At 46.5% G+C, this 9,470-nt stretch overlaps 1 protein-coding gene across 3 annotated transcripts in view; it reads right to left on the reverse strand.

Moving 5' to 3' along the window:
- GNB1L (G protein subunit beta 1 like) overlaps positions 1 to 7,982 on the reverse strand; it is a 425,377-nt gene extending 417,395 nt beyond the window's left edge. For 2 of the 3 annotated variants that reach the window (XM_086942634.1, XM_086942633.1), the window contains exon 1: positions 7,892 to 7,982. The gene's annotated coding sequence lies outside the window, so the exon portion shown is untranslated. The remainder of the gene's footprint in view (positions 1 to 7,891) is intronic. The other variant, XM_086942635.1, reaches the window with a different exon arrangement.
- Between the last annotated feature and the right edge of the window lie 1,488 nt (positions 7,983 to 9,470).

Consider the following 9,470-nt stretch of genomic DNA (forward strand, 5'->3'; position numbering starts at 1 on the left):
CTGGAGGGGGTTGACATGGCCCCTGCGCTGGGATGACACGCTTTTCGTGAGGCGTTCCATATATCCGGATCTGTTCTCTGTCCTGTTGGATCTTCTGCGGGTCCTACTGGGTCTCCCTCCTGCCCCGGCTCGGGGTTGGTTTTGTGTCCGGCAGATGGTGGTTGCCTCCTCGGCTGTGGTTCCTTGGGCTCTTGTGCACCTCGTGTCCTTGGTGTTTCTTCTGATGTCTTGTTGGGTCCTTTGTCTTGCTGATTGCGAGGCTCTGGTTCCTCTCTCCCCTGGTCTGGTGGCTTTGCTCTCCTGACCTGGTGTGGGGGGTGCATTTCTGCTTTCCTCTCTCCTCTTGTTGTCCTTGGATGCCTGTCCTTGGGTTGGGGGCCCCGTTGGGGTCCTTGGTGGCCGGCTTGTCTGTTGTTCGGGCTGGCGCTCTGGGGGCTCGTTGTTGTTTGGGCCTTCTTGGGGGGTCCCGGTACGTGTCTCTGTTCCTGCGGGCTTCCCTGTCTTGTTTCTGGGCGGCGACTTCTCTGTTGTCTTTCAGAGGGTCTTGAGAGGCATCCCTGTTACGGCGGTTGGTTTCTTTACTGGAATGGTACTCTGGTTGTGCCTTCTTTTGGTGGCTTAGGCCGCTTCCTGCCGTCCTCTGTTTGGTGCTGTCTGGTGCTTGTTTCGACGGGACATGTCCTTTTGTTGGGACATTGCGTGGGTGCTTGGGACTGTGCGCTGGTGCTTGAATTGGCCCTGCGCTGGGTTGTCTTGATACTTCGTGTAGCATTCCCTCTGTCTGTTCCTCTGTTCCAGGTCCTTTTGTCTTTGGTTTGGGTCTCTTGGTTTGGTCATTCTTGCTTCCCCTCCGGTTGCTCTTCTCCCCCGGTTTTTGTTCCGGGGTGGTCTGTCCTCGGGGGTTGCTCTCTCGTTTCCTTGGCCTTCGGGTTTTCTGTATACCTTCCCTCCCGTTTTTCTCCTCCCGGGCGCTCTGCGGAGGTTTGGGGGGTGTCGGTGTTGTTGGGTTGGCCTTGCTGTTTTTGGTTTCCGCTCCTGCTGTTGCTGTTGGGAGTCGGATTTGGCCAGCCTCCCTTGCCTCCGGCTCTGCTTCTGGGTCCGCAGCTGTATTTGCCCTGTCTTTGGCGCTTGCTTCTGACTGCCTGTCTCTTGAGCGGCTGTCTTTGGCGTCTTTGGGCTGTTCTTCTGTGGTGGCCTGTGGCATGTGTTGGTCGCGTTGGCCTTCCGCTCTTTGGAGCTGTGATGCACTTTGGGGCTCTTTTGTTTCCTGGTGCTCTTCTCTTGGTCGGAATCCATGGTGGGGTTCCTGTTTCTGTGCTGGTTTCTCCAGCTTGGGTTTGTTGTTGGGATTTTTCCCCTTCCGCTTTGTCTGCTCGTTGACGGCGGTTTGTGCTTGTCGGGGCCTTGGGGCTTCCTCGGTGGTTGTTGCCCTTTGATGGGTCGGCTTCTTCGGAGCTTTTGCTTCATTGTCCTGGCTCTCCTGTTCTAATTTCTTCTTTGGGCCTTGCCTGCTGTTTTGCATGGTCTGCGGTTGCCCCTTTCATGTCCTTGTTAGTGGTGGACGTGTTGTGGTTGTCCACTGCGGTGTTTTTTTTTGCTGGCCTTCTCTTCCGCTTGTCGGTTGGGTGGGTTGGGTGCCTTACTCGTTTTGTTTCCTTCTTTGCAGTTTCTGCAGGTTTGAGTAGTTTTGCGGCTTAGATCGGGCTTTTCTGCCTGTTTCTTCGTGTTTCCTTTTGCGGCTGGAGGTGTTGCTTCCTGTTTTGCCTGCTGTGGGTGTTTCTCCTTTTCCCCTTCTTTGGGTGTTCGCGGGGCTCTTCTGTTTTGCCTCCGATGTTCACTACAGTCTCGGGTTTCTCCTAACCTGTTTGTCTCCTGTGGGTTCTGTGTCTGCTTCCTGTGCTGATGGGGCGGGGTCTCTATCCTAGTGCTTTGTGGGGCGGCCTTTTGGCGGTCCCGTCACACTTTTGTGCGACATTCTAGGCTTGATGTTTTTCTTGCCTTTTCTGACGATTTCTGTTGGCGTCTTGTACGCTGCTGTTCGTCGATGCTTTATTGTTTGAAGTTTTGTACTTTTGCATGGATCCCTGGTGTCCTGCATTTTTTCTTCTTGGTTTTCTGCTTGTGAGTTCCTCACGTGGTAAGGACTGGGACGGGGAGGACCCATGAGGGGGTAATGTCTTATTACTTACCGGTAATCTTCATTACCCCGATTGGGGTCCTCCCCGTCCCAGTCCTCTTCCCTCCCTCCCTCCCGCTGTGTTTGTGTCTGAGTCTTGTTGATAACAGGCATGGCGGTGGGTGGGAGGGGCTTATGTCACCTTCGACCTTTGGATTTCTGGCGTTTTGATTGGCTGGGTGGAGGCAGGACTGCCTCACGTGGTAAGGACTGGAACGGGGAGGACCCCAATCGGGGTAATGAAGATTACCGGTAAGTAATAAGACATTATCGCCGCTGTAGCGGCAGTTTCCTGCCGCTAAACCGGCGATAATTTTAACGCCGTTCTTGATAATATGCCCCTAAGTGACTTATTTTAGAGCAAATCGAAGACTACTGCTGCAGGCAAACAAGAACACATGTGATGCATTTCATAAAGGATGTCTTATGTCTAAATTGTTACTGCCCTAATAAACGTGTTTTATACTGGACCAATATTTTGACTGATAAGCAAGCAAGGATTCGATTATTTCGTATTAATGTGAAATTAAAATATGGAAAATACAATATTTTTGTATTAGATATTCGTGATACTAGAAGATTAATATTCTTTGTCATTTCTAATATTGTTTGCGTCATTGAATTTATAGTTGCACAAATATAAATTGTATACAGGTGATTTTTTCCACACCATTCTGGGCACTGCACTATACGTTAGGTGAGGTCAGTTATGGGGTTTGGGGCCTGGTGGTAATGAGTCTTCCATGGCTGCTGGATCACAAATTATTTAGCAAATTTTATTCTACAACAAAACCCATTGGTAGGTATTTCAGCAGAAATTAGAACCACCTCCATTCCTGTAGCTGGAGGGTGGAAACCCAAACACTGAAGTGAGGCAGGATGTAGATAGGCAACCTATAGAAATTCAATCCTGGCCTTGTTAGCAAACCACAGACTATTAGTTCTTCTGAGCACTAGAATTTGTTGGATGGTAGGGGTTAGACCGATTGCGGCTTCAGGAAGGCCGATGATAGGCAGGTACCGAGATCTCACTCTTCATTGTGGCCATATTTTGGGTACTCATGCTAGGGAGAAGTCCAATTGCCACCTGCTGTGAGAACTAACACCTTACAAGAAGGCTGTGTCTGAGGTATTTGCAAGAGCCAACCAAACTCGCTTCTGAAGACTAAGAAAGTAGATCCACATCCCATTTGCAACATGTGTACGGAAGTAGGATCCAAACTATTTCTTGTCCCAAGCTCTTCTTGACCGAAGAAGGCTGTGCTCTACAGGGTACTTAAAGGACTTCTGTGTGACCAGGACTTCTGTATGGCAGTCAGCCTCCCAGAGGTGAGAGGACATCACCTAGAGTCTGCACTTTCTTCTGGAAGAGAGGAGGTTCTACCTAAAGTGTCTAGGAGCCTGCCTAATTCTTGAGAGGGAAGGAGTATGTCTGGCTCTGCAGGAGTAAAGACTGTATAGGAGAACCAGCCCAATGTGTTCCTGGTGTGTGGAGCACCCAGAGAGAGCAGAATGTGACGGACTCCCTGGTCTTTCTGTGTTGTTCCTGTGGGAGTCACACTAAGACTCTTAGAGAGCAAGTGCCACCCTGATTCCACTGAGGTCTCGAAAAAATAGTGCTGCTGCTACCAACTTGAAAGAGAACCAAGCTGCATTGCTACTAAAGTGGGACGTCCTGACCAGACTACAACTTGTAACTGCTGAATTTGAAACCCCATCTGCAACCAGCCAGGAAGGCTGTCAAAGGAATGGGTGGCAGAGCAACCTGATCAATATCAACCTGTAGACACTGTCCTGATCCAAAGCTGTCATCACAGCCCCACAGGAGAAGAACTGCTGTCATGGAGGTAGAAGAATGAACCACAGCCACCACACTGCTACAGCTGCATTGACAGCCTGCACCTGGGACAATAGACTAATGGGTGCAGCTGAGTCTGCTGCTCATGGTTAGGACTTTAGCCTTCAGGGCATCTGACCGATCAAGAAAATGTGTCGCTATCTGCACCTGTGTGTGATCCATGTCTAAACCTGGGGATTAAAGACCTAGAATCTCGACCCTACTGGGGAGACAGGACAATGGCAGACATGGGGGATGTAGTGCTTTATTGTTACAATGCAACACAGACTACAACCCTGTGTTAAGTTCTCATTTGGTTATGTAATATTGAGTTCTACTCTGACAAAGTACTTTCTTTTCATTTAAAAATAAGCACTGGCTTCGTTTTAGAATTACTGTGTCGTTTGGTTGACTATTGAGTTCTGAGCTTTACTTGACTTGACTTGACTTCCCTACCCTGAGGGTCAAGTTTGGAAAGGATGAATTTGGTCCAGTTTGCAGAGCCATATAAGGACAGATCCTAAGACACCAGTGGCAAATGACCTTGAGTATCGTGATTGGATCACTGTATGACCCTGACAAGAACCCTACAAATTTGGATGCATTTTTAAGTGTAGGTGATGTCAATTGTACTACTTGAAGACTGTAACGTCCATTAATTAACAGCTTTACAAAATGTTTTACAAAAAATTGTGATTGGAGTCAAGGTGTAGAGATGTGCTCATTAAAGGCAGTTGATACCATCAACTACGCTATTAGTTTGTGGAATGTTGATTCACATTAATGAAGGGGTATTAGACGGCATATGTCATGTCAAATATTATCCTAGGGAAGATGTAGCTTATCTTGGCTTTTGGGCGTATACAGGGGTTGACGTGATGAATAGCAGATGCCACAGAGTGGCTTTAAGGCGAAAGTATCTCGGCACCAGAGAGTTAGACCTGGACATAGAGTGAATGATGTCTTCAAGATGGTTGTAACACAGTCTGTCTAGCCCGAACATCAATCCAAACTCACTCTTTATTGGCGTCTGTTATCTCTTGCTGGTCCATAAGATCATAGAGCCGATAAACTGCTGTCAAAGTCAGCATAAGAAATCGGACCAAGAAAATAAAAGATAAACTACCAAGAAAATAAAGGGATATGGAAAGGTAATCAGAACTGCCAGCATAACACATATTTTTACATGCACTGGCAAAGCTAATAGGTCTCGCCTTTGTGACCTATTACCTTTGCAATTGATTTTGACCACGTATGGCTACAGAAAAGAAAAAGAAAAACTTTTGACGTGGACAACTAATTGTGTAGGAGCATGGACCACACATGCATTCGCCTACAAAATGAGTTTTTTTTTATACTGATCCTATTATTAGTCATCTATTTAAATAATAGGGTTAATATATTTAGGTAATTATGAGGATCATAAACTGTGTGCGGTTTTAAATTCAGCCCTGATAACAAACAGCCTTGGTGATTAGAAATAGGCATTGTATCTTAACAGTTTACAGATATTGGCTCATTGACACTACTGGCGTTGTGCAGGAAAACTTTGACAAAGTGAGGATATCCCCGCTCAGTTTTAATGGGACAATAACATCTATCTTGGAATTATTTTTATTCTAGGTAATTCACTGGGCACACTTTTTGTGGAAAGTGGAGCACTTGGTGGGGAAGATTTTAATGTAGAAGGAGCATTTCAAACGCAAAGGACTGCACACATAATTGTGTTGGAAATGGTTCAGACTGGATTACAGAAAACAGAATGTGAGAGGGAGGAAGATTACTGAAAACAGAATGTGAGAGGGAGGAAGATGTAACAGGGACAATGATAGTCAACACAGTTATTTTTTCTTACATTACCTAATTATTATACATATCATAATTACTATGGCATCATGCACCTTTGCTTTGTAAAGACATATTTTAGGCTTCCTTTTCCCATTCTTAGTCATTTTAAAGTACCACAGTACTTGTGATGTTAAATTTAACAGAATTGTATCTGAACAGCAAGGAGTAGAGAGTCCTGCGCACGTTTGGTAAGAAAGATCACCTTTGGGAAACCTACACTGACAAAGAAACAAAAACAGATATTCTCAGACTATGAGAATTCCACAAAGCTCTGCACACCAAGATCATATTTACTAACACCACACAGGCTCTGACTGCAGACTCAAGTTTGGTTCCAACCTCTCTCTCTCTCTCTCTCTTCAGAGCAACATTTATCCAGTCTATACACAACACCTGCATGAACACAGCTTACATGATAGGAACCCGAGGGGTCAGCCACAAAACTTTGTCACACAGTGGCTGCACATGGTCCTCACAAAAGGATGCAAAACCCACCCCTACCATAGCTCCCCCCGAAGTTACTTGATAGCACACACATATAAGGTTACTAGATTGCCCCCGGTGACCAGAACACCAGCTTTCCTTTCCTAAATGTTGCTTTTGCATATCAGTATCAGACGTGCTGGTCCAATTAGCTCAATTAAAATATACCAAAACTACAACTCTCAAATGACCAGGGCAAGACAAAAAAAAATATAAGAATATGAGTAATGATAACAGATCCCAGTCAATGGTAAACCACTTGCTGGTCACATCTGCAAGTCGGACTACCAACAGCACCAACCAGACAATATAATTGTTGATTCATGCACTATAAGAAAAAACATAGCACAATGTAAGATGCACACTATCTATATCACCAACTGATGCTGGACTACTGTGGATGATCACATTGTAGATAAGGGATGTGACAAAGTATACAGGTAAAAACTCTTTTAAGCACAAGTTGCTTTACACCTCTGGCCATTTTCTTCATCCACAAAGCAAATGGGTAAATGATTTAGCACACATATCAATCCATTTTGTATACTTTATTGATTGAGTTTTGTTGCAGTTACAAACGTACAGTAACCACCCATGTCCACGTCAATGCGGACACAGTTAGCAGTAATGCACTTTTGTGTCAAATGCTAACACAATCTTGGGTGTTGTAATTTTGTTTTTCTGCCACTGAACTAAGTACAGTAACACATAAACAATCAAGGATTTGTAGACGAACTTTCACTACTCGACATTGTTCACAGTGACGTCAAGTGTGGTGATCGCCCTAAAACTGCAGCCACCAATGAACACTGCTCCATATCCCAGGAAAAGAGGGGGTGGGAACGTGTCAATGGGAGTGCTAGTGAACACACGTAGTTAGTTTATTCATACATAATTACACAGATTTACTATGGGGGTCAAATTCGGGCACAATTGGAGAGACAATTTCATAGTAGAGTTCTTTTTAACATTCTATATATGTATTGTGTGTGGTAAACACTAAAGATAGCCAGTTTCAAAAAGGTCTTATTGGATTGGTGTAAACTCCGAGTTGTCGCATAAAAACATCTATTAGAAAGCTTTCAAGTTTCCTCGAGCACGCAAGTAGTTCATCCATTCAGGATATAAAATTGCATTCTGGGACATGTAGTCCAGTCTGTCCTATTACAAAGCCACCATTGCAAGTGCAGAATGCAAAGGAAAACCCTGGACCACAGACGCTACTCGCGCATGCATCCGAGAAAACTTGTGAGGTTTGTTATAGGGTCGGTGAAACGGGGTCAATGCTATCCAAAGAAGCAATTCTAAAATAGTTAAAAATGACTACTTATCCCAACATTTACAGCAGATTCTGAGCTCGTGGGGCCGTTTAAGTTGCAAACCCAGGGGCTTATTTACAAGTCCCTTGCGCCACCAGTACGTCACTTTTTCCCATATTAAAAGTGACGCCAGAGCGTCGCCAGAGGCTTGTAAATAAGTCCCTCAATTTCTTAGAAAGGCTGGTATTTTCTAGAGTTCTCGCTACAATGACCACCTGCTCTACTTACAGGGATAGTCCGTAAATCCAACCTCCTGTCTGTGTCAGTAACCAATCTTTGACAGCATGTTATTCGTCCGTAGTGTTAGCGCTTCCGGGTCGCACAGCAACCAATCCCACAACTGAACATATTCTTGGAGTGAGTTTTACTTCTAATATGTTCCCTGACCTAGTATTGGGTGCATCTAATCCAATCCTGGTGCGGTGCCCAGTATTCCTAGATGCTGATTGGTTGTAGCGTCAGCACGTGGCTTTTATCTGCCCGGCCTCGCAGTTTCCGCCCATCTCGGAGTGGGCGGGGCTTAGTGAGTAGGTGTACCTGCAGGTAGTAGGGTCAGCTGGAGCGCTGCTTGAGGGTCGGCAGGCTGCTGTTAGCTGCCGCCCTGGTTCGGAAGGGGGCGCAGCGGCGTGAAGTAGTACTCTAAGAGATGAAAGTGGCGGCCCCTTCGCCCTAGTTCTCGGGTCACGCTCAGGCTGGGCGTGTAACAACATTACCCGGCGCTGCATTTGTGGCATGCATGTACTGGCACTGGATAGCCCTTCTGTTATGTGGCGACAAATGTTCGATTCGCACCCTGCTTCAACTTGAATGCTCCGTACCATATCTGACTGCAGCTTAAACTTGTGGCATGACTGACAGGGCATGTCCATGTCCTATGGCACCCGTGCATATGGTATGCTTTCCCTACAGGGCCTTCAGTGCTGCTGCCAGGTTTGGATTGGGATTAAAAATCGTCCCGGGCACACTAAAAAAAGTAGCCCATATTTGCATATTGCCTTTCCGCAAAACACTGGTTCGGCGAAATTTTATTTAAAAAATGCACAGATTTACTTCAACGTTACTGAGGTATGGGGTGGGGGGTGGAGGGGAAGTTGAAAGGGTGCCTGGGGACGGAGTGGAAATGGGGGGGTTAGTTGAGTGGGTGTTACAGGGGGGCATAGGTAGGGGGGTTGCGTTTTACTGCACAGTGTTTTTTTGGGTCCTATTGACGCGAGATGAGTTTGTATGGCCTCCAACGCACGGGCTGTCTGATCTTCTATCCATGAATGGCGGTTGAGGCTTCCGAATCAGGCCTACAAAGGGCATCGATGCGTGTTATGAGCTGGAATGTACGGGGGATGCTGGACAGGATTAAAAGAGGGGCAGTCCTGCGACAAGGAAAAAGGGACAGGGCTGATGTGTTGCTATTGCAGGAGACCCACCTCATGGGTTCCAAGACCATTAGCCTACAGAGATATGGCTACCAGCAGGTGTTTCATGCAGGGTTTGTGAGAGGTTCCCGGGGGGTGGCTATCCTGGTGCATCGCAGGCTGTCCTACACTCATGAAACTCAGTGGGTTGATGCACAGGGCAGATATATGTTCATTCAGGGCACGACAGGCACTGAGCAGATAGTCTTTGGGAGTGTTTACGCTCCGCCCCTGCTGCAGGGTGCCCTTATAGAAAAGTTATTTGGTGTATGGGCTGAGATCCCTAATGTATGGCAGTAATAGGCGGGGACTGGAACGATGTGATGAATGCACGGATGGACCGACATAGGCTGGGGAGTGAGGTGCCATCGGACACACCTACTAAACTGAATGGCATG

Source organism: Lissotriton vulgaris, chromosome 11 (genome assembly GCF_964263255.1).
Source record: "Lissotriton vulgaris chromosome 11, aLisVul1.2, whole genome shotgun sequence".
Taxonomy (NCBI): domain Eukaryota; kingdom Metazoa; phylum Chordata; class Amphibia; order Caudata; family Salamandridae; genus Lissotriton; species Lissotriton vulgaris.